Raw genomic sequence first — 19507 nt, 5'->3', positions numbered from 1 at the left:
TTGTGTATGTGTTGCAAGATGGTGGTGTAGTTTAATTTTTTTTTTGCAGGGATCTGTCCACTTTTCCCAACACCATTTATTGTATAACCTATCTTTACCCCACTGTATGTTCTTGCCTCCTTTGTCAAATATTAATTGACCATAAAGGTGTGGGTTTATTCCTGGGCTCTCTATTCTGTTCGATTGATCTGTATGTCTGTTTTTATGCTGGTACTGTGCTGTTTTGATTACTAGCATGATTCCTCCAACTTTGTTCTTCTTTCTCAAGATTGCTGTGGCTATTCGGGGTCTTTTGTGGTTCCCTATGCATTTTTGGAATATTTGTTCTAGTTTTGTAAAATACACCATTGGAGTCTTGATAGGAATTGTGTTGAGTCTACAGATTGCTTTGGGTGGTATGGACATTCTTCCTCTCCATAAACATGGTATTTACTTTCACTTATTTGTATCTTCTTCAATTTCTTTCTCCACTGTGTTATGGTTTTCCAAGTACAGGTATTTCACATCCTTGGTTAAATTCATTCCTAGGAATTTGGAGGACACATGGACAAAAACTAAGGGTGGGGGGTAATGGGGGGAAGGGGGGAGGGTTGGGTGGAGGGGCTGAAACGGGAGTAGGGGGCAGAAAACTGTACTTGAACAATGATTGAAAAAAAAAAATTCATTCCTAGGTATTTATTGTTTTTTAAAATATTTATTTATTTATTTATTTATTTATTTATTTTTAGAGAGGGGAAGGGAAGGAGAAAGAGAGGGAAACGTCAATGTGTGGTTGCCTCTCACACACCCCCTATTGGGGACCTGGCCTGCAACTCAGGCATGTGCCCTGACTGGGAATTGAACCCGTGACCCTTTGGTCCACAGCCAGTACTCAGTCCACTGATCCACATCAGCTGGGACGGCTTTTCATTTTTTTGATGCAATTGTAAATGGGATTGTTTTCTTAGTTTCCCTTTCTGATAGTTCATTATTCGTGTATAAAAATGCAATTGGTTTCTGGATATTTATTTGGAACCTGCTACTTTACTGAATTAATTTATCAGTTCTAGTAGTTTTTTGATGGAATATTTGGGGTTCTCTATATACAGTATCATGTCATCTGCAGATAATAAGTTTTACTTCTTCTTTTTCAACTTAGATGCCTTTTATTTCTTCCAGGACTATAAGTCTTTTGATTGCAGCATTTAAGCCATTTACATTTAAATTTATTATTGATAGGTATGTATTTATAGCTACTGTATTCTTTTAACTCTGTTCCTCTGTTGTTGTTGTTGTTGTTGTTCTTCTTCTTCTTCAAGAAAACCATGTAACATTTTTGGTAACACGGGTTTAGAGATACCAAACTCCTTTAGCTTTTTCTTGTCTGAGAAGCTCTTTATTTCTCCATCAGTTTTAAATGGGAGCCTTGCTGGGTTAAGCAGTCTTGGTTGTAGGTCCTTGCCTTTCATCACTTGGAATATTTCATGCCAGTCCCTTCTGGCCTGAAATGTTTCTGTTCAGAAATCAGCCTTTTGGGAGCTCCCTTGTAGGTAACTAACTGCTTTTCTCTTGCCGCTTTTAAGATTCTCTGTATGTCTTTTATCTTTGCCATTTTAATTATGATGTGTCTTGGTGTGGGCCTCTTTGGGTTCATCTTGTTTGGGACTCTCTGTGCTTCCTGGACTTGTGTGTCTTTTTCCTTCATCAGGCTGGGGAAGTTTTTAGTCACTATTTCTTCAGATAAGTTCTTAGTCCCTTGCTCTCTCTCTCTCTTCATCTGATACCCCTACGGTGAGGGTGTTATTACACTTCATGTTGTCCCACAGGTCCCTTAAATATTCCTAATTTTTTAAAATTCCTTTTTCTTTTTGCTGCTCTGATTGATGTTTTCTGCTACCTCGTCTTCCAAATTGCTGGTTCAGTCCTCCGCTTCATCCACCCTACTGTTTATTCCTTCTAGTGTCTCCTTCATTTCAGATACTGTGGTCTTCATTTCTCACTGGTTCTTTTTTATGGTTTCCATGTCCCTTTCACAGTGCTGTAGCTCTCACTATGTTCCTTGGGCATCCTTATAACCATGTTTTTGAGCTCTATGTCTGATAAATTGCTTGAGTCCATTTTAGCTCTTTTTCTGGAGATTTCTCCTGTTCTTTCATTTGGTGGCACATTTTTCTTTTCTCCATTTTGGCTTCCCCTTTGTTTGTTTTTAATATATTAAGTAGATCTGCTATGACTCCCAGTCTTGGCAGGGTGGCCTTATGTAGTGCTTGGTCTCACGTGGTCTGATGTAGTCGCCTGTGACTGGTCCTGGGCAACATGTTCAGAGCTACACAGTGACCAGCCATTTGTGGCTGCCTCTGCTGGGCCTGGATGTGTGTTGGAAGGAACAATCTGAGAACCAAAGCAGGCTTTTACCAGCGCCAGGCCCAGGGGTAGGTCAGCAAAAGTCCCAAGGCACTCCAAGAGAGCTGCCTCCTCCTGCCTGCTGCCTCTCAGGCTCAGTCACTGAAAGAGTCTCTGGCGGGACGTGAGTTGTATGAGGGAGGTTCTCAGTGAGTCACCAGGTAGGGCTGAGTGGTTTTCACCAGACTGATGCAGGTTCAAATTCAGTGCCAGTGCTGGGTCTGAGGCCACTCAGCAAGTGTCCCGGGCTGTACCAAATCTAGCTTACCACCTGCTCGCACGCTGTTGTGGGAGAGGGGGTGGTCTCTGGGAGTTGTCAGGGTGAGGCCTGCAGAACTTATCAGGCCCCAGCAGACTAAGATTTGGCCGTGTGAAGGGAGGGCTCTGCACTGCTTTGGCATGGGACAGAAAAGTGGCATCCGTCCTAGAGCCACACAGCTCAGTCTGTCCCAGATTCTGCTGGGAGGCTGCGCTCAGCAGGGTGGGGCCACTGGGAGTCAGAGGGTGGGGCTAGTGAGGGGGAGGTGTGGGTCTGGCTTGGGAGAAGATGGAAGGTGTGAACCCCTCCCAGAGCCACACAACCCCGCCTGTCCTGGATCCTGCCCAGAGCTCAGGTGGGTGAGGCCACCAAGAGTGGGGAGGTTGGGGCTGCCAGCAGCTCTGAGGGTGGGCTGGTGGGTCTCCCATGAGGTGGAGGCGCCAGTCAGGTTCACGGGAAAGTGGAGGGAATAGCCTCCACCCCAAAACCCCACAACTCAGCCGCTGACACTCCCTTAGTCCAGCCAGACCCCTGCACCGTGGTCCAGGGAGCTGACTCCTCCACAGGGCGCAGTCTTTGCAGGGTGGGCCGAAAGGGAGCCCAGAGGGCAGGGCCGTTGCTTTCTCCCACTCAGATGCCAAATGGAGGGAGTGCTCCACCCAAGAACCAGGGCCTCTGCAGTGCGGGGATCCTGGGAGCTCTCCCTTCTGTTTTCTCCCCAGAGCCGCAGACCCCAGTCTTTCCTCCTGAAACTCTAGTCTGTTCTGCCCTCCCTCCACTGAGCCCTGGGGGAGTGGCCGTGAATGAGACTTTGTGCCTTGGTCCTTTAAGAGGGCACCTGTGTCTCTAGCAGACTCCTATCTCTGTCTGGCAGACAATCCTCTCCGATTTTCACAGCCAGGTGTTACCTGGGCACTTCTTCCTGGCTCTCATGCTTCGGGCTGGGGATCCCACCTTGGGGTTGAGACCCCGTGCTTTTCAGAGCGAAACTCTGCGGACTGAGCTATCCCTCTGGAATGTCAGCTGACACCTGTGGGTGAGGAGCCAGCCCTCCCGCATCTCCGCCCTCCCTGCCAGTCTCACGTGGCTTCTTCTCAAGGGTGGCTCTTCCCGTAAAGGCCTGCTTCCCACCTTTGCCTGTGCAGTTCTCAGCCTGGTGACTGCACAGGGTTTGAAACCAGAAGGACCTCTGTTCCAGCCCTGGCTCCGCCACTGTGTCCTCTAAAAGGGGCTTCCCATCTTTGTGCCTTAGTGCCCTCGCCTGTAAGATAGAGCCATAGTAGAAACCACCTCACAGGATTATTGTAGCTCGACCTGGTCCCCAATGGGTCAGACGCCTTCTTTGGTTCCCACATCTCCCTGCCTAGCACTCCAGCACTATCCAAGACAGAGAAGGCACTTATAAAGCATTTGATGGCCCTGGCTGGTGTGGCTCAGTGGATTGAGCGCCGGCCTGGGAACCAAAGGGTCACCGGTTTGATTCCCAGTCAGGGCACACACCTGGGTTGTGAGCTAGGTCTCCAGTAGGGAGTGCACGAGAGGCAACCACACATTGATGTTTCTCTCCCTCTCTTTCTCACTTCCGTCTCCTCTGCCTAAAAATAAATAAAATCTTTATTTAAAAAAAAAGCATTTGGTGCATACATGACAATCAGCATTGGCAAATGACTTGTTGAATGGAAATCTGAGACCCCCTGAAGCCCTGCACGTCTGTGGACCCCCATCTCCGCCTGCCTCCCTCTGCTGCACTGACTGGCCAGCGGCTCACCCAGCCCACAGCCTCCGCGCTGCCCTGCTCTCAACTTCCCACACTCACCAGATCTCTCTGAGCCCCCAGCCCTCATTCAGCCTGTTCTCACTGCCTGGAACAACCTCCCACACCATCTGCATTGGATAACCCCTCTTCTCTTCGGTAGCCTTTTAAATGTTACTTCTGCAGGGAAGCTGTCTCTGACCCTGCCCTTAGGGTGTGTTCATGTCACGTCTCTCTGCCCAGATAGACTGGGAACTCCATGGCAGGAGAAACCAACTCTGCACAATTTACTGCTGCGTTCCCCCTTCTCTGAAAAGCCCTCCCAGACTCCTCCGCTGTCCCAGCCTTGCCTACCCTGAGTCATCCTTGTCTGGGGACAAATCTATCTCCCCCAGTGGACTGTGAGCCCAGGAGGGCTGTGTCAGTCACATTGTGTCCCCAACACTGCCCATCACATACTGGGTACAGGGCAGGTGCTGGTGGTTTGTTGGATTAATGAATAGCAATGTGGTCATGCCCAGAGCCCTCCCACTGCATAGCCAGGAGCCCACAGGTGTGCTGGCACACAAACAAGGGTTAGGGAGTGGACTGACCAGCAGGCTGAACTAACAGCCAAATGCACGGCAACTGGAAGGATCACTCTGCTAAGCTTGGATGAACGCCTGGCTAAACTTGGGATGGGGGGAGTGGGAAGGTCATTCTCAAATAGCAACTGGCAGCATAAACTTCTGGATGGCTCCCTCCCTCTTTTCCTCTCTTCCTTTAGTCACAGGACCCCACATTCTAGCTGGACAGATGGCTACCCAGGATAAAGACTACATTTCCAGCTTTTTCTGCAGCTATATATGGCTGTGTGACTAGCTTCCAGCCACTGGGATGTGAGCGACTCCAGTTTTAAATTGCACACTTGTTCTTAGTAGCGTGGTAAGATCTTGCACTGTCCCGCTCTGTTCCGGCTGGACACAAATTATCCTTTCGTCCTGTGTGTCCACATCGTACACACTCCCCAATCATTAGTCACTCAGTGGCCTGCTCCGATTGACTATGAGTGATCACCGTGCTTGGGTCCAAGTCACCTGGATTTTACTTAATAATTGCCCCACAGGGCAAGAGTAGTGACGCTGGCAATTTGGATATACCAAAGGGAGGCGGTGAAGCGCTCCTTTTAAGTGAAAAGGTAAGAAGAAACAGTATATACAGGGTCTGTGGTTTCAGGCATCCATGGGGGTGTGTGTGTGTCTTGGAATGTATTTGCTGTGGACGAGTGGGGGGACTGCTGTAATAGGGTCCCTGTCCTGAACTGAATTGGGTCCCCTCAAATTCATATGTTGAAGACCTAACCCCTGGTACCTCAGAATGTGACTACGTTTGGTGACAGAAGCTTTAACGAAATAAGTGAAAACGGTGCCATCTGGGTGGGTGCTAACACACTCTGACTGGTGTCCTTCCAGGACACACAGGAAGCCACCGTGCTGCGCACACAGAGGAAAGGCCGCGTGAGGACTCCGCGAGCAGGGGCTCCTCTGTGAGCCAGCGACAACCAAAGCTGCTGATGCTGGGATCCTGCACTTCCAGCCTCCAAAACTGTGAGCAATAAATTTCTGTTGTTGAAGCTGCCTGGCCTGCTATATTTTGTTATGGCCACCCAAGCAGATGCACAGTCTGTAAACTCCCTTCTTGACAGGATGGGTCTGGTTACCTTTGGGGCTCTGTTTTTTCTGGTTCAGGTGTGCAAGTTCAAGTCCAGAACTGAATAGCTGAGTTTGCAGGCTGCCACTAGAGATCTCTGCCCTTCCCTCAGTGGTAATGAACACATATTTAATGAATGTCTGTTGCAAAGTGTGACAGACGACCAAAAAATGGCCACAATGCTTTGCATCTCCTCTCTTCAAGAGGTGAAGCCTATTTCTTTCCTGTTCAAGCTGGGCCAGCCATGTGACTTGCTTTGGCCAATAAAAGATGGTGGAAGTGCCCTGGCTGGGTAGCTCAGTTGGTTGGAGTGTCCTCTCAATAAGCTAAGGTTGCAGGTTCAATCCCCAGTCAGGGCACATGCAGGAGTCAACCAATGAATGCATGGGTGGGTGGAACAACACATTTCTCTCTCTTCCTCTCTTTCTCATCAAGTAAAAAAAATAAAAGAGCCCTGGCTGGTGTGGCTCAGTGGATTGAGGACTGGCCTGCAGCGCAAAGGGTCACTGGTTCAATTCCCAGTCAGGGCACATGCCTGGGTTGCAGAGCCAGGTCCCTGGTTGGGGGCATGTGAGAGGCAACCAATCTGTTTCTCTCTCACATTGCTGTTTCTCTCCCTCTCTTTCTACCTCCCTTCCCCTCTCTCTAAAAATAAATAAATAAAATCTTAAAAAAAAAGATGGCTGAAGTGATGGCATGCTGGTTCTGAGTCTGGGCCTATAAAAGGCCTTGCAGCTTCTGCGCTTGCTCCTGCTCCACGGCTGAGAGAACAAGCCCAGGCTAGCCTGCTGGTGGATGAGAGGCTATGTGGCCCAGTTACCCGTGTGGCCCCCCAACCAGCCAGGCCACTGCCAGGCACATGAAGGAGGCCACCCTGGACCAGTCAGTGCCTGAGCAGTCCCCAGCTGGCCACAGACATGTGAGTGAGACCAGAATGGTCTGTGGTAATCATGAGCTAAAGAAATGGTTGCTATCTTAAGTTTTGAGGGGGGTTGTCAAGGGGCAGTTGGCCACGGCACAGAGCAGGTTTGGATGCACCCAGCTGACTGAGACCCCGTCTCTCCCGCTGTGGGGCCCCACTCACCCCTGACACGTATCTGCTCTGTTGCACTCCTGCGTCCCCTGCTGGTGTTCAGCACCACGGTGTAGCTTCCCGAGTCTTGAGCTGTCACGTTTCTGATGAGCAGGCTGCCTTGGGTGCCCAGCGTCTCCCGGCCACTGTGGCCGGGCCCCGGCAGGCCCTCAGGGGAGAAGATCATGGCTTCCGGCCGGGCCTCGTGCCCTCGGAACCAAGAAGTGGAGAGGACATCATCGAGGTTGCCGGGGACAGGGAGGTGAGCACTGGCTCCTTCGGTCAGGAAGTCCGGAGGCGCAGAGGACGGCAGCTCCGAGGAGGCAGAGTAGATGCAGGTTGCAAGCAGGGTGCCTGTAGGAGGTGGGAAGAGAGGTGAGAAGAGGGGGAGCAAGTGGGACCCGGGGCAGGGCGCAGTGCCACCCCAAGTATGGGCCTCTCTGAGCTGGCAAGAAAGCGTGCGGCCCACCAAGAGCTGACGACGGCAACAGTGCTCCTGATAAAAATGTTGTAGAAATGAAAGGGAACATTCACGGAGTACCTCCTAGAAAGCCAGACGCTGTTCTAAGCACGGAGCCTGAGATGCCGCACCTATTCTTTGTACATCGACCCCACAAAGCACATACTCCACTGGACGGTCAGGTCCACTCTCTCACCTCTGCTCTGCTGTGCACCCTGAAAGGCTGACTTCTCTGAGCTCCATTATTGGGGTCCCTTGCCTTTTGCATCTGCCAGTGGGAGTGACCTTGAGGTTACCAGTCTCACAGCTCCCTCCCTGCTCCATCCTCACAGGCTGGCTGTGTCCCTCTACTAAAGCGCCTGTTGGGTGGCCATCTCCATGCACCACTCTCTTTTGGTTGGGGGTCCACTGTCCCTCTTACAGCTTTTAGCCCAGGGGAGGTGATAGCTTCCCACTGCTGCTCGCCTCTGGGCGCTGCACAGTCCCTTGTCACTCCACCTATCCCCTGCCTACACCTCCGCAAATGGTCCCTTTAGCAAACCCTCCTCATTCCTCCTTTTTTTAAAAAATTAATCCTCACCCAAGAACATTGTTTTCATTGCTTTTTAGAGAAAGGGGGGCAGAGAGAGAGAGAAATATTGACTGGCTTCCTTCTTGTACATGCCCAAACCAGGGCTTGAACCCGAAACCTGGGCATGTGCCCTGACTGGGAATCAAACCTGTGACCTTTTGGTGTATGGGATGCTGCTCCAACCAACTGAGCCCCACTGGCCAGGGCTCACTACTCCTTTCGAGTTGACTATCTCTTTCTTGCCTCTACCCTCACTGACACAACTATTCTACCCCTCGCAGAGGTGAAGAAGCAAAGAATCAGAGAACTGAAGACATGTTTCCTGGATGTCATAGGTGGTAAGGTCAAAATTCTCAGCCACTGACACTGTTGCAACTATGTTGTCCTGTGTGTCCCCTGCCCCCGGCGCCCGGCTTCTGTCACTTCCTCTCATCAAGTTTCCGAGTTGCTTAGAACATGGAGCGCAGTGCTGGCGGTCTGGCCCCAGGGCCTGTGCACCCGCCCTCCCTCTGCCTCTCACGGGGCCGGGGACTGTTGTAGTGAGAGCACGGGCTCCAGCCAGAAAAGATGAAAAAAATCTGACAGAAAACCAACCAAACAAAAGAAACAAAATACCACCCATAAAGGCAAAAGAACAATGACGTACCAGAAAAAATCATTTGCAACTGATATCATGGACAGATCGTTTCGCTAACGTATAAAGAACTCCTAGATATCGGTAAGAGAAATGTCAACAGCCTACCAGAAAAATACACAAAAAATAGGGGTGGTTTCCTAGAAAAGAAAATTCAAATGTCTTTTCACGTAGAGAGGATGTTCAGCTGTACTCACAGCGAGAGGCATGGAAATTAAATGAAACTGAGATGCTACTTTGCACCCAGCAGGTTGGCAAAGGTCCGAGGGTCTGATGCTTGTGGGTGCGGCTGAGGACCAGGAAAGTCTCCCAGGCTGGCACAACCGCACACAGGGGGAGGCCAGCAAAGTCCTTCAAGATCAGAAACTCCTGCATCTAACGCTTGTGGAGTGCTTAGGACAGTGGACTAACGAGGTGACTGCCAGATTACAATTCTTAGAATTACAATTCTGAGACCTTCCACACCCCCTCCCTCCCCCACCCCTCCCTCCCACACCCCTCCCTCCCACACCCCCTCCCTCTCACACCCTTTAAGATTAAAAAAATCTTAAAGATTTTTTTTTAAAAATCTTTAAAAATTTTTAAAGATTTTTTAAAAATCCACAAAATTAAGTGGTTACATATTAAGCATCAGAAATACCCAGTTATAGAAGAAATGTTGAAACATCAGCTCTGTCTTTTGTTTTAAGTTTTTTTTTAATCCTCACCCAAGGGTGTTTTACTGATTTTAGAGAGGAAGGGAGAGGGAGAGAGAGAGGGGGAAGGAGAAACGTAGATCAGTAGCCTCCTGTATGATCCCCAACTGGGGATCGAACCCACCACCCAGGTATATGCTGTGACCAGGGATCAAACCCACAACCTTTTGGTGCACAAGGCAATGTTCTAACCAACTGAGTCACCTAGCCATCAACTCTCTTCTTGGTAGACGAATGAGAAGTCATGGCGGGGGAGAATGACTCCCAGGGCAGCATCGGCATCAGATGCAAACGCTGTGCTCCAGAGGGTGTGTGAGAGGGAGGGGTGTGGGAGGGAGGGGTGTGGGAGGGAGGGGTGTGAGAGGGAGGGGTGTGAGAGGGAGGGGGTGTGGGAGGGAGGGGTGTGGGAGGGAGGGGTGTGAGAGGGAGGGGGGTGAGAGGGAGAGGGTGTGGGAGGGAGGGGTGTGAGAGGGAGGGGGTGTGGGAGGGAGGGGGTGTGGGAGGGAGGGGTGGGGGAGGGAGGGGGTGTGGAAGGTCTCAGAAGGCAGCTCCAAGTGATCAGCTGACACGGAGAGCTGGCTGAGACCCAGGGAACATGCCAGATTCTCCCATCCATGACTTCACTGATCCCCTCAACAACAAAGCTTGGTTCTAATCTATTTTACAGGCAGGGAAACTGAGGCACAATAAGCTTGAGTCTCAGACCCAAGGCTGTAAGTGGGAGCTGAGAGTTCTTTCACTGTAGGGTCTTCATGGGGGGCTTTCCCTTCCTACCCTCATTGATTTTACTTCCGAGCTGGCAGCTGGTGGGACTTATCTGCTGCCCTGCTCATACACCTTCCATGGCTGCCTAGTGCCCTCAGGACACAGTGCAGACCCCTTCGCCCGGCACCCCTGCTATGTCCCTGTGCATCTCCCATTCTTCCCCATTCTCCCTCATTCTCTGCATCAGCTATGCCGAGCTCTGCGCAGTGCTCTGGCCTCCAGGCCTCTGCCCACGCTGTTCCGCCTAGCTGGGATGCTGTTCCCCTCTAATTCTCTTTCTGGCTGTGATTCAAGTTTCAGCTCAGGTGTCTCCCCTCCTGGAGTCTTCCCTGGCCCTCAGGGGTGCTTGGTAACAGATGTTACAATGTTTGGGCAGAGACCTCAACAGACTCGATGGGCCGGTGGGAGGAGCTCTCGCAGCGAAGGGGAAGAATGGAGTCTCTCCCCCAAGCACCTGCTCAAGATTTTGCTTTCCTATCTTGATGAAGAAGATTTGCATTCTTAGATGTTTATGAAGCAAGGAGCACAGGGATCCCCTTTGCATAACTGATGTCACGCCTTTCTGAGGCCATGTTTTGATTCTGACAGCTTTGAAAGGTGCCTCTCCCCTCCCTCGAAATGCCCCAGCGCCAGGGTCTCTCTCCCCCAGACCATTCCTGCCCCACCCCCCACGCGTCACTGTGGCAGGAAAAGAAAACTCCAAAAGTTTCTTATGCTCTGTAACTGTAACACTTGCAAAATTTCACACAGGATTGTAGAAGCAGACAAGTCGTAACCAAAGCAACGGCCAGTTACTCAAGGTCGTACACAGACTCCCATGATAAGCTCCTGTGCTCTGTAGCTTCTGCAAATTCCTCCTGCGTTTTCCCTTTGTCTCCCATATAAGGTAGCTGGACCTAACTTCCGCATTCAGCTTCTGTAACCTTGCTTCGCCACGTAGGTAGGGAGCCCGGGACTATTTAAACCCCGGGAGAGTGAGGATCAGTGCTCAGAGGATTTGGATGTTAACCACCCCCTCTGGGCCCCCGGGTAATAAAGTTTGTGCTTCGTTATCTCCCCGCGTGTGGGTGGAGTTTCCACAACATCACCACTGTGTTTTCCCTTTGGACTGGGAGCCCCGGGAGAGTGGGGCCGAGGCTGTCTCCTTCACTGCTGTGTCCCCAGCCCCACCCAGCACTGCACAGGCTGGGCGGAGATCAGTGTCTGCTAAATAAGTGACCAAAGGGACAGGCTTCCGGTCCTGCAGTGCACGAGCTGGAATCCAGTTCTGCGTGTGACAGAGCTGCAGGCACCCGGCGCATCAGGAAGCCTGCCCAAGGCCTCCTCGGGAGCCGGCGGGACTCCTCACCAACCCTCAGTCCAGCTGGCGCGGAGTCGCGGTTTCACTTGTGGGAGCTGAGGCCTCTGCACCTGGGTCTATAACTCGGACTCTGCGGCGTATTATTTCTGGGCTCCGAGCCTCAGTTTCCCCACTTATCAAGGAGGGCGGTTGACAGTAACCATTTCACAGGGGTGCCTCAGACTCAATGAGATCATGAATTTTCAGGGCTGAGGACAGTCTAACTTTGGTATTTCATTCATAAATTAAATTATGTTAATAAACACAATGCTAATACATTTACTATATATAATTATATCCTAACATAATTATGTATTATATTAATTACATATAATATATAGGCCATATATAGGATATAATATGTAGAATATATCATAATTATGTACATAATTATATATTTATATATTGACTTAACAATTTAACAATACATAAATATAAATTATATTAATAAATATAAAATGTATTTGACATTTATTTAGGATGTCTGTCTATGCAGGGTGGGGCAACGGTTTACAGTTGCGAGTACACAAAACACAGACTTTATTCTTGTGTCATTATTGATTAATTATTGTATTATTCTCCATACAAACAACTGTGAATTTACTTTTGCCCCACCCTGTATAATGCTGTATAATATACATATATATAAATATATAAACAAATAAGTAAATCTTCTTTTTAAGCATGCCAGATGAAGGATGGCATTTCAGGGCTGGAACCTCAGAGATGATTCTAGAACTCAGTTTACAGGAGCATGATTATTTTATCTAATCTCTAACCTTTAAAGCAATGAGAAGAAGTCGCTATTCAATTTTCCCCAGTTTGAGCCAGGGACACTGCCTGCATCACCGGATACAGCACGGGGAGTCTAGCCAATAACATCGCAGGAACTACGTGTGGGGCCGGGTGGGGACTGGAAATACTGGGGGGAACCCTTCGTCAAGTATATGATAGTCTAAGCACTATGCTGTGCACCCGAAACTAAGACTCCGTGATACTGAAAAATAAAAGAGCGGGTGGAGAGGGAGAGGAGGCGCAGAGCAAGGCCTCAGGGGCGGTGCGGGGGCGGGGGGGGCAGGGCAAGGGGGTGCAGTTGAGAATAAATCTGAGTCCTGGGGGAGGGGAGGGGAGAGGGAAGGAGGCTGAGGACCTGCCCGGCTTTTCTCCTCCACAGGCCAAGTGAGGGCGGCTCCAACCCAATCTCTTAGAGAAACAGGGAAGTGCCCCTCTAATTCCCCCTGTGAGAAAGTGGCGTGGGAGAGGCCCGTGCGGGGGAGGGAATACACGGCTGGGGTGCACGTGACCCACACCTCCAATGCCTGAGAGAACAACAGACATGTCTGCATGTTTCCCACGGGCCAGTGGCGGATGCCTCGGAACCAGGTGGAGGCTGCCCTGGAGAAAACCCTCGTGGGACGCGGCTTGCTGACCTGGGACCTTGGCAGAAAGAGGCTGGAGGGGGCCAGGAGAGGGCAGCGAGCCTGGGGAGAGCCACTCCATGGAAGCCTTAGGAACACACTCTGGGCCGGCCCGGGCCAAGCGTCCCCAAGGTCCCCGCCCCCCACGGAGAGAGATTCGACAACAGAGTGCCTTTCCCCACCTGACAACTGTAGTGGAACCTGCCTGCCCCCTTGCTTGCCTTCCTCCCCTTTGCCTACGGCCCTGGGAGGTGGGGGCGGGGGCTGGCAGCACAGACTACAGCTATGGGCCGGGAAAAAGGGCTCAAAGAGAGAGAGACGAGGCCCACTACACCCCACCTCGTCCTCACTACAATCTAACACAGGCCTGACTGCGTGCGTGTGAGAAGCTTTAAACTGGGTGAAGTTTGGGGTTTTGAAATTACACAGAGCTGGACATTTTTAAGACCTGTAAAGGGAGGCAAATCACTTATTATCTGACAGGCAGATGCATGCGGCCTCTGAAAGGTGTGATCTCCATAGACAGACTATCGGGGTTCAAATCCTCCCTCTGCCACTTCCAAGCTGTGTGGCCCAGGGAGGGCACACAACCTCTCTGTGCCTCCGTTTTCTCCTCTATGAAATGGGGATGATATGGCCCTCACCTTCTGGGGTTAATAATTTAATGTTGCTATTTGGAAGCACTTAGAACAGGTGGGCATGCAGAAATAGTCACAATAACTTCTTTATAATAGGACTGTTATTACTTTATGATTATTACTATTGCAATTTCAAAATTATGATTAGATGTGGAGAGTTGGGCAAGACTGGGTGCGCTTGTGGAAAGCGGCTGGGGTGGGCTCCTGAATTCTGATTCTGCCCTTGCCAGCCCTGCAATCCTGGGCAGCTGGCCCCGGCCCAGTCTGCGCCTCCCCGCCCTCCTGTGTAAGAGGGGCCAGTAGTGGGGGTATCTGTGCTGCACGGGATTCAGACTGACCCGAGTAGGAGCTCCGAGTGCAGCGACTCTTACTTGGATAGAGACTCTCCCAGGTGTACCCTCTCCTTGTCCCCATCCCGTGGGTGGAATCACTGTCTCTCACGCACCTGTTAGGAGCAGTCTCTTCCACACAGGGCTGTGGACGGAACCAGCGTTCAGCGGACCCCTCATGTTGTGTTCTGTCCAGGGGCCACAGAGGGGAGGTCGCCCTGTCAGGAGTGGGGTTTCCAAGACAGCACAGTTAAGTACTCAGCCTTGGCCCCGCCCCCGCACGGGCCTGGCCCCTGTCGGGGCCACACCCCTCATCCGTTCCAGTCCCAGGCTCCAGCTGTTGGCTGGGAAGCCACCTCCAGGCCTGGACTCCTCTCAAGCAGGGGGTTGCTGGTAGCGGTGGGTGGGGAGCGGCGCTAGGGGGCAGGGTTCCTGGGGGAGGAGCACTGGGGTTTTGTTTCCCTCCCTCTCTGCACCCCACACTCCCAGGCTGGGAGAGGGATAAAGGTGGGGCAGAATTGTCACCCCAATCAGAGATGATGAATGGCCGAAGGTCATCAGGTAGGAGGTGGAGCGGCCTGGTGCTGGCCTCCAGGCTTTGCTCCAGACTCTGTGGCTCTCTGCTCTGAGCCTCAGTTCTCCTCATCTGTACGATGAGGATGCTGGTACTACTGCCCACCCCAGAGTCAGACCAGCTGCAGACGTCAGGTGCTCAGCAGAGTGTCTGGAGATAGTAGGTGCTCAATGCATGGTGGTAGTTATTAAAACACCAGTTATTAGCTTTGGTCTCCGGGATGTCCTGGAGGCATGCTCAGAGGCCTATTTCAGGGCCTTGCTCATACTATGTCTTAAAATTTTTTTAAAAATTTATTTATTTTTAGAGAAAGGGGAAGGGAGGGAGAAAGAGAGAAAGAGAATCGTTGTTGTGTGAAAGAAACACTGATTGATTGCTTCTTTCACATTCCCAACTGGGGACCTGGCCTGAAACCTGGGCATGTGCCCTAACTGGGAATTGAACCAGCGGCCTTTCTATTTGCAGGCCGGCGCTCAATCCACTGAGCCACACCAGCCAGGACTCATGCTATATTTTGCATTTTGGACTTGGGAAGGATAAGCCAAAGAAGCTCTTTTCTCTCACTTGAGCCCATTCTTTGATCCTCCAAGCCCACTCTTTCCTCCTCAAATTAACAACTGTTTTGCTCAAACTAAGAACTGGTGTTTATTGGACACCTACGCATGCCAGGCACAGCACGAGCCCTTTAACAGGCTGGATCCTCATAGCCACCTTGAGGGGTCTCCATGATCATCCTCATTTCCCAGTGGAGCACAGAGACTGAGTGAGTCACCTCACAGCACGCAGCATTCACAGAAGCTTCTGCCAGTTCTTTTTTTTTTTTTACTTTTTAAAAAATATATATACTTTTAAAGATTTTATTTATTTTTTAGAGTGAGGGGAAAGGAAGGAGAAAGACAGGGGGAGAAACATCAATGTGTGGTTGCCTCTCCCACAACCCCTATTGGAGACCTGGCCAGAAACCCATGCATGTGCCCTGACTAGGAATCGAACCAGTGACCCTTTGTTTTGGAAGCCAGCACTCAGTCCACTCAGCCACACCGTCCAGGGCCTTCTGTCAGTTCTTGGAAGAAGCCACCTCAAGGTCTCAGAACTTGCTGTTCCCCCTTCTTAGAGTCTTACCCAAATCATCTCATGCTGACTGCACTCCAGGAGCAAATCAAATATCAGCTCCTAGAAAAGGCCTTCCCGAAGGCAGGCTGCCAGTCAGGGCCCCAGCTGCTTGCTAGCAGGCCACATGGTTACATTTCCTTTACAATATGTACCACCATCTGAAACCCTTTCTTCCTTCATCCACGTTTCATTGCCTCTCTCCCCTCCTTTGGGGCCACCTCCCCATGTCCCAGGTGCCTGGGACAGTCAGTACCTGGCTCAGCACATACTGTCCCAGGGAAAGAATAAGTGGGTGAGGTTGATGAGGGTAAGGAGAATTAAATGCAGACCTGACTCAGAAGCTCAGGCTTTTCCTTCCCAGAGAGATCCCAGGCTCCACCTGGGGTAAAGTTTCACCCATGAGTCTCTAAAAATAATCCTTATCAAGTGACTTGGTTATGTGTTTATTGGCATCCGTAACACCGCCTCTTTTATGATTTTGCCTCAGTCAGGCCAGGGAAGCACAGATGGGTGATCTGCAAACATTTGCGACACCACGAATAACCATTGTGTGCTTGAGGACTCTGTGGTTTCTGCTCATCCAGCATTCATTCTCTTCTTTCTAGCTAATAGCCCCTCATGGTTCCAGGGAAGTGAGGGGTGCAGGCCTGGCCAGTCAGAGCACTTCATCCTGCAACCACAGTGATTGGGTGAGGGCTAGCCATGTGACCCAAGCGTGGCCAATCAGAGCATTTCAACCCTATGCTTCAGTGATTGCTTGAAAGCGGGGCACCCTACCCGAAGCAGGCAGAGGAAGAGAAATCCAAGAACTTTTATTAGAATTCTGGGGAATAAAGCATTTTCTTTCTGGTGGGTTTGCTATGCTCAAGGGATCTAAATGTGGAGCTGCGGAGGGCCCTCTTTCCACCATGAGTAGAGAGGCTGCCTAAGAATGAGGCTAACACATAGGAAAGGAAACCAGTAGATGGACAGAGATTTCTGATGATGTAATTTAAATGCCTAGATCCAGCTGTGCCTGAAGTTGCCCATAATCCTGCAGATTTTGTGATGTGTGAGTCTGCACATTCCCATTAATTTTCCCAGAACAGTTTGATTTGGGATTCAGTTACTTGCCTCCAAAATACCTTTGATTGAAAAGAAAAGTGAAAAACAGAGTTTTGAGAGCATATGACTTGGGATCCACCAAGACTGAAAATGGGTCAGGGAAGCACCCTGGGGAGGAGAAGGCTAAACTGACCCCAGGGGTGGGGGGAGGGAGGGTTTAGCAGGTTTGCGTTTCCAAATCTCATTCTTTGTCATACAACCTCACAGTCCCTTCCACATGCACACCCCACCTGTACTTTCATGTGTTTACTTCATAGCTTTCTCTAAAACGACTCATCTAAAATAAGCTCAACTCAATTTTTAAACAATAACACGTGCAAAATTATATATTACTATGCTAATTATACTAATGCAGATAAAAAACAAAACCATAATGATAAAAATGAAACATCTGGTCACATAATGCTGCAAAATTTGTTGGTGTGTCTCCAAAAGAACACAAGTCCCAATCAATATGAAGATACCTAACATTACTGAACTATACCTTAAAGATGGTTGAGATGGTAAATTTCAGCCCTGGCTGGTGTGGCTCAGTGGGTTGGAGCATCATCCCATAAACCACAAGGTTGTGGGTTTGATCCCCTGTTGGGACATGTACGGGAGGCATCCAGTCGATGTTTCTCTCTCACATTGATGTTTCTCTCTCTCTCTCTTTTTCTCTCTCTTTCCTTTCGTCTCTCTCTGGAATCAATAACTATATCCTTGGGTGAGGATTTAAAAAAAAAGATGGTAATTTTTATATTTTTAAACCACAATTAACATTTTAAAAAATTGTTTTAAAAAAGAGAGAGAAGACCAGGGGCAATCATGTACATAGACTGCCTTTACTGTCCAACTAAGGTAGAATAAAATTGAAATAAATCCTTACTTATACTCTGAGAAATAGCTAAGTTACATGTGCAGAAATCATATCAAACTATCATCAAGTCCATAGGAAACTTGGGGAAGGGATTGACTACTTAAGCAGAAAGGAAGAATAGCAAAGGGCAGATATAACATCTAGTAAGTCACTCCTTTTAAAAAAATTTTTTATTTGTTCCCTGGCTGTCGTAGCTCAGTGGATTGAGCACGGGCTGGGAACCAAAGTGTCCCAGGTTCGATTCCCAGCCAGGGTACATTCCTGGGTTGCAGGCCATAACCCCCAGCAACCACACATTGATCTCTCTCTCTCTCTCTCTCTCCCCCTCCCTCTCCCTCCCTCCCTCCTTTCCCTCTCTAAAAATAAATAAATAAAATCTTAAAAAATTTTTTTATTTGTTGATTTGAGAGAGAGAGAGAGAGAGAGAGAGAGAGAGACATTTGTTGTATCATTGGTGCATCCATTGGTTGCTTCTTGTATGTGCCCTGATCTGAGATTGTAACTGCAGCCTTGGCATATTGGGACAACGCTCTAACCAACTGAGTCACTTCTCTTTCATTAAGGTCACATAGTTTAACCAACTGAGCAAGTTTCTTTGGAATCGCTGCTGATGCCATGGGGATATTGTGCAGCACCGGGCATGTGATTAGAAGAGCATTCGCCTCTACAGTGTTTCCCCCCAAGCCCAGACCCTCAGTCTGAGTAGGAGGAAAACTCAGACAAACCCTGAATGGAGCACCTTCTACAAAATATCTGACCAGCATTCTTCAAAAACGGTCACAGCCATGGAAAACAAGATAAAATGGAAAAACTGTCCCAAAGGAGCCTTAGGAGATGTGACGACAAATGCAATGTGGCATCCGGACTGGATGCTGGGACAGAAGGAGGACCTTAGTGGAAAAGTTGGTGAAGTTCGAACACAGTGTAGGGTGCAGTTTAAAAAGTAACAACAGCAACAACAAAAACGTGAGTCCTGCCTGGAGGAAATGGGACAGTCGCTGACATTTACAGAGACCTTGACTCTGAGGTGGCCACTACTCTAAATACTTGACATATATTAACTCATATATCCCTCCAACAGCCCTGGGAGGCAGGTGCTGCCATTCTCTTATTACAGAAGAGGAAACTGAGGCACAGAGGGGGTAAATGACTTACCCTACAGCAAACAGCTGCTGGGTGGCCGGGCAGACCCAGGCGTCTGGTGCTGGCATCTATGATATTTTTTATAGAGGTGTTTTTTATAAGATTATTTATTTATTTTTAGAAAGGGGAGGAAAGGGAGAAAGAGAGGGAGAGAAACATCAATGTGTGGTTGGCCCTCACATGGCCCTCACTGGGGACTGGCCCACAACCCAAGCACCTGCCCTGACCGGGAATTGAACCGACAACCCCTTGGTTCGCAGGCTGGCACTCAATCCACTGAGCCACACCAGCCAAGGCTGGTGTCTGTGATCTTAAGCATTATACAAGTATACAACAATCTGTTCAAGTCACTTGGGCCTCCTAACATCCCCAGGTGGTATATTTTATTGTTTGCATTTTTTTTTCACAAGAGAAAACAGAGATACTTGGATGGGGTTAAATTTAAAAAACAACAACAATAACACACCCTCACCCCAATCCAGCCCCATTTCCTTCCTTCAGGCTCCAGACAATGAGTTTCCTGAGGCACAAGGTTGGTCCTGTTTTCCTGGCTCCTTCAGTCCCTGCCTCAACACTCTGTCCTCCTGCAGGGGCGGGGGGGGGGGGGGGGGGGGGGGGGAGGGGGGCGGGATGGGGGGGGGGGTTGGGCGATGCTGTGCTGGAGGGAACCAGTAAGGCATCGTCTTGTTAACACAGGTAACAGGACAAAC

Source organism: Phyllostomus discolor, chromosome 12, assembly GCF_004126475.2.
Source record: "Phyllostomus discolor isolate MPI-MPIP mPhyDis1 chromosome 12, mPhyDis1.pri.v3, whole genome shotgun sequence".
NCBI classification, from domain to species: Eukaryota; Metazoa; Chordata; class Mammalia; order Chiroptera; family Phyllostomidae; genus Phyllostomus; species Phyllostomus discolor.
Note: the sequence above shows the minus strand (reverse complement) of the source record.